This window comes from Lactuca saligna, chromosome 6, assembly GCF_052625555.1.
Source record: "Lactuca saligna cultivar CGN05327 chromosome 6, ASM5262555v1, whole genome shotgun sequence".
NCBI classification, from domain to species: domain Eukaryota; kingdom Viridiplantae; phylum Streptophyta; class Magnoliopsida; order Asterales; family Asteraceae; genus Lactuca; species Lactuca saligna.
Window position 1 is genome coordinate 18,694,319 of NC_136422.1, and position 6,000 is coordinate 18,700,318.

Genomic DNA, 6,000 nt, shown 5'->3' on the forward strand with positions numbered 1-6,000 from the left:
CCGTATCTCCCAGAAAGCGAAGTATGGGCGGGGCCCGTATCTTCACGAGTGTGGGCGTGGCTCGTATCTCCTAATTGAATGTTGTTTGTTATATGCTTGCATGGTATGAGGTATTATGGGGGAACTCACTAAGCTTTATGCTTACAGTTTCAGTTTTGGTTTCAGGTACCTCCTCAGCTAGGGGAAAGGAGCCGGCGCGGTAGCAGCATGTCACACACACACTCTCCGGTTTCCATATTTACGAGCTTTTCTGGGATTGATACTCTGATATTCTGATTAGTTGTATGTTTTGGTTTTCAGACATGGTTCAGTTTATATTATGGTTGATCGAATGATGTTTTAGTTATTAATATTTTCTAAAGTAACGTTTTTAAACAAAAAAAATTTTGATGTGAAAATTGGGTCGTTACATTTAGACTTTGCTAGCTGTATCGTTCATTTGATACAGTTTGGAGTCTATATTCACTTGTTTTAGACTTTGCTAGCTGTATTGTTCATTTGATATTGTCTGGAGTCTGTGCTTCCTTTTGTTAGACTGAGCCAGACGTATCGTTCATTCGATATTCTCCTGGAGTCTATGATTTCTTTGGCCTTAGTCAGCAGTATTACTGCTAAGGCATTTGTTATTTTTCCCCTGTTATTTTTACTTGTGATTTTCTCATTATTCCTTTAAAGTAAATACCGTATTTTGGTAATGATAGTATTTTGGGGAAAATTACTCTTTAAAACATAACTTTGTTGGGTCTTGGTAGAAGACTGCTTTTATTTAGAAAATATAGGATTTTCTGGAAAGGATGCTAATACACCATAGATTCTAAACTACTACTTTTCATAAAGTTATTTTGAATAAAAATGCTTACTTACACAAATGACACTAAATACTTATGAACTCACCAACTTTATAAAATGCTAATACTCACTTTTAAAATAACTTGTATTCTCAGGTCATCAATAGACAGGTACATCCCGGGTGCTTGTATGAAGCCAACTTAGAACCAAGCAGCATTTAGACTATGTTCTGTATTCACTTGATATCGCTATGTAATGTAACTTATGTAAAACTATTACTATTAATGCAATAGTTGTTGTACTTTGATTACTATACTGCACATGTTGTGATACTTGACATGACGTCATTCACCCCAGAATGTTGTAGGGTCTTTTGATGTTTCCTTACTCTCGGAGGTTAGGCTCCTCTGGTTTCTTCGTTGTTCTTTTCTGTTGGGCAATCTCTTTTGAGATGTCCCATTTCGCCACATACGCACCACACTTGAACTATGCTAGCATCAATAGTGGAAGTTATGTGTTGGGTTCGGGTATGTACGGAGCTAATTTCCCATCCATCCATAATCCTTGGACAATTTCTTTTGAAATGATCGGGTTTGCCATAATTTTAGCAAACTTGATTCATCCTTACACCAGCAATCGAGATGTTTGGTTGTGCAGATGCCCTACAATATCGCGTGGTGTGTCCTTGCCTATTGCAGTTCATACAGCACTTTCCTACATGGTGAAAGTTGGATTTCTCGCAACATGGAAGTTTTCCAGCATATTGCCGCACTGGCGTTGGCACTGGTTGGGCGGATATGGCGGTTGTAGAAGTTATTTCGGGTTGTCGTTTCTTTGTAAGTTTATGAGATCACTTGTTCTTCTTCTCAGACCAAAATTTTCGTTTGGCGCTCTTAGGTTTGGAGGCTGGAATGTTCTCTAGGACATGCACTTGTTGATTTCCTGGTGTGTTGTTACAACTTGAGGTGTGGAAGTCGTTCGCATTTCCATTTAGGCCGTTAGCATTAATAACAGCTAAAGCGGCTGCTACGGCTGCTGTGACGGTAGCTTGGAACGTAGTTGAGTCCATCTGGAGGATTGGTGCCTTACTGGTGGATTGGTTATGTTTCTTCGGAGGCATCATCTGCTATTTGTCAAGAAAAGAGTTTGTGAGCAACAAATGTTGTCTCTGGATAAATCCTTAATATTTGTCTATGCATTGATATTTCCTGTTTTGCTACTAACTCTCTTTGATTCAACCCACATCCCTAAGATGTGGTCTTAGCAGAGATAGAAAATATTAGAGCACACAAAGTTCACATAAAATAGTATTAAGAACTTCTTGTTTGCTCGGCCCATTTGACTAGCGAAGTAACTCTCCTATTTCTTCGGTTCCAGATGAGGTGGAGGGTTAGCTATAAGAGTAGCTACAGATCTCAAGTTGATACGGGATTCAACTTGACGTTCGGAAGAAATCCCTGGAATGTCTTTAGGGAAGACATTAAGATTGTTGTGGGCTTCGGAAATGCTCTCGAGATCTTTAACTTTTTGCATCCTATTGACAACACGAGCTAGGAATGTATAACATTACTTTCGTAGATGCTCCTAGGCTTTGACGCAGGAAATGATATGTAGTTGCGAATGATCTTATCACTGAAACTGGTGAGGACTCCTTCAGAGGGATGACTGGGTTGAATTGCTTTCTCAACGCAAGGACATTGGCACCATGAGAGGCTCATTCGTCCTATGCAGACTAGGACATTGAAGCTTTTTATCGGTACTGATACGAAATCGATTGAGGAAAAGGAATAATCGTCTAAGGTAAGAGTACATCCTATGATACATGATTTAATAGAAATATGATTATTTTCATCGTTACTGAAATTGGGATTATATATTTCGGAATTCAGAACCTACCAATAATCCTAAGTCCTAATATCAAAGAGAAAATTTCGGCAATATAGAAAACAAAGGTGTTTACGGGAAATGGTTACATAGAACATAAACATGAAGACTATTCCTTAGTCCAGAAAGGAACGACAAGTAGAGTGATCCTCTATCGACGATGGGTACTCCTCAAGTGAAATCCCAATTTGGTCAGCTATCACCTTACGTCAAGCAGATGTCCTTCATACTCTGACTGGCCGGTTTAGAGTTCTGCGATCTCGACTTGGGTTGCGGCTAACTCTTGCTGTAGAGCTTCGTTGTCTCTCGTAGTTCTCCCAGTGTTGCTAGATGTTGTTGCCTTGGGGCAGTTTCTTTTGTAATGCCCGACCACACCACAACCATAACAGGCTTGACTGACACCTGTTCCGGATGCTTGATTAGTTGGTTGGGTTGGTACTCTACAGCTTCGAGCAAGGTGACCCTTCTTGCCACAGTTGTTGCAAAGAATTCCACGACATAGGTCGGCGATACGATGGTGGTAACTGCACCTGTTGCACCATGGGAGGGTACCAGTATATCCACTGGTAGGTGCTTAAGCTGTAGGAGTGGTGACAGTAGTAGTAACAGCGTGGACCGCCACATTTTGTTCTTTCTTGGAGGATCCTTGCGAACTTTGAACCTTCCACTTGTTCCAGAACCTCTTTTTACCCTTACCACACTCCTTTTGGTGTCCCTGACCCTCTTCCTGATTTTGGGATTAGGTGCTACTTCCTGTCCCGCCAGATCCACCGGGGTTCATCTGTGACATTGCAGCTGCCACTGCGGCAGTAACAGCTATTTGAAGCATGACAGGGTCGAATTGAGGAGGAGGTGGTGGCGGAAGATTGTTGTTCTTTGAGTTGGGTCTTTTCATTAGAGGCATCTTGATCTAAAAATGATCAGGAAGGAGATGATGGTAAGTCCTCTGGGTAGATTTAAGACATATGAAACAAGAGATATCTCATTATGGCAGATCGAATGTTCTACTAAGCGATAAGACAGGAAAAAGTTACTATATCAAGTAAACTATCGCTAATGAAAGAAGGGGTAGCATCACTTGGAATGAATTTCTACAACGTATTCGGCTCTGGCTAAAATACTCCTATAGTATTTTTATGTTTTGATTGGATGATGACACATTGTTTAGATATTTGGTAAGTTTTAGGCTTGCTGCACACCACAGTCACTCCAAAGCACATGTTGGCCGTGTCTCGAATGAATATAGTTGATCAGGCTATATTGAACCTAGACACGACTACATAACTGCCCATGTTTAACCGCAGTGTACAACACCCAATTACTTATGTTTTGTTCTACTCGTGGTTACGGTTTCTGGGGTTTAGGTATTCTTGTATACTTTTTGAAAAATACTTGTATTTTAAAGTATACTTTTAGTTCAGAGCGCTTCGGCCCCTTAATGTTTATAGTTATATACCATGTAAGGTTCGGTATACTTAGTTCACTATAAACAATTAATGACTCTGATACCAATCTGTCACACCCCGAAACCGATGGCGGAAACGCCCGGGCTGGAGGACGTCATGTAAAGTATCACAAGCAATGTACATAGCAAGCATAGTAAACACAACCATTACATTACGTAGGAATATTTACATTTGTTTGAAAGTAAGGAAATACATGTTTTATAGATACATCAGTTTGAAAAAAAAGTAAAGACGAATCTACCATACGCTCCGTCTTCTCCAAAAGTGATCGAAGTACCTGTTGAGAATACAAGCAGTTTTAAAAATATCAGCATAAAGCTGGTGAGTTCATAAGCGGTTTGTTTCTGGTAAAAGAATAAGTTTCCTTTAGTTTTATGAAAAGTTGTTTCCCAAGAAAATCCCATATTTTCTTATAAAAGTAGTTTGATTATTCATTTGATAAACAACCTGTTCATGAAAAGTAAAGTTATCCCAGGAAAAAACCCTTATTTTCCTTAAAAGTTTGTGTTTGGTTATCGATCCGGAATGAAGTGTACAAATATCTACCATACTTGTATGGTTAAGTGAAGTTTCCCTGAAAGCTTAGTTATCCTTGAAAAGCATGTTAGTTTTAACACGTATATAAAACTAATAAGTAGGTAGTAAACTAATTCCTAAGGGTATTACTGATACCCTCTAGTAATCAAAATAGTTATTACTTTGAGGTTAGTTCACTAGGTTTATAATTACTAAAATAATCTCCATTATCTATGTTGCGAGTTCCATAACCCTACAATAAACTATATATGGCTTGTAACGTGGCCAGTATCATTTTATGACTTTTGTCACCCGTGGACCTGTTGGGTGCAGGGTAGTCAGTCCCGTATAGATCTATACACTCAAGTCACGTTCTCCCTCCAAGAGATTCTGGTTACAGAGGTAGTCCTACACTCTCGTATCTCGGGGGAGTGTTACCAAGGACGTGTCTCCAATCTTAAGATTAATGAATTTACAAGTAATAATACAGAAAATCCTATGTTATTGGTCCTTTACTCTCATATCTCTGGGGAGTGTTACCAAGGATGTATTTCAAATTCTAAGATTAAAACATTTACAAATAATGATATGGAAAATCCCGTTTTATGAATGGCATGAAATCCTTTGTGAAAAATAAATTATATCATTTTATAATGAGTTTCACAAGTTTTCCTTGTTTTAGTTTCTAAAACAAACTCTACAAGTTAAATGGTTGGTAATACGGTTTTCTATGTCAAATTCATACTGAACATGTAACATTTCATACGAAATAATAAGTTTTGAGTACAAGATTCCCTAGTACTTTTGCTTGTATTATCCCCCTGAAAACATGAAAAATACGGAAAAAGGTGTAGGGGTATAAACTCACCAGACGAGAATGTGTCGGGTAGGATGCTAAGTGTCAATTTAGGGCTTGAACACACGAGAGGGTCCTATGTAACATGAATTGATACATAATTGTATCTAATTAGACATAGAACCACTAATTAAGTAAGATAATACACTCTAATTCAAGTGTTGGAAGTGATACGGGTTGCATCTAAGGAGTGTAGGGCCTTGATAAGGAGTTTACTCTTCAAGTGTAAACCCTTAAGGGAGATTACGGCCAAAAGACCATATCCCCCATGAGTTTACAGCCGTAAACTCATGGGTGGGGTGTTTTAGGGTGTTCAATGGTCTCACACTTCACAAGGAAGGGTTCTAGGGTTGATTCAAGAGCTATATAGGGATCAGGACTTGAAATAACCTTGAAAATGGAGTTTGCGGTTCTTGAAGGACCCTTGGTGAGTTTACTACCTTAAACACATGAGTTTTTGGCCGTAAACTCATGCTTGTCTTATTTTTG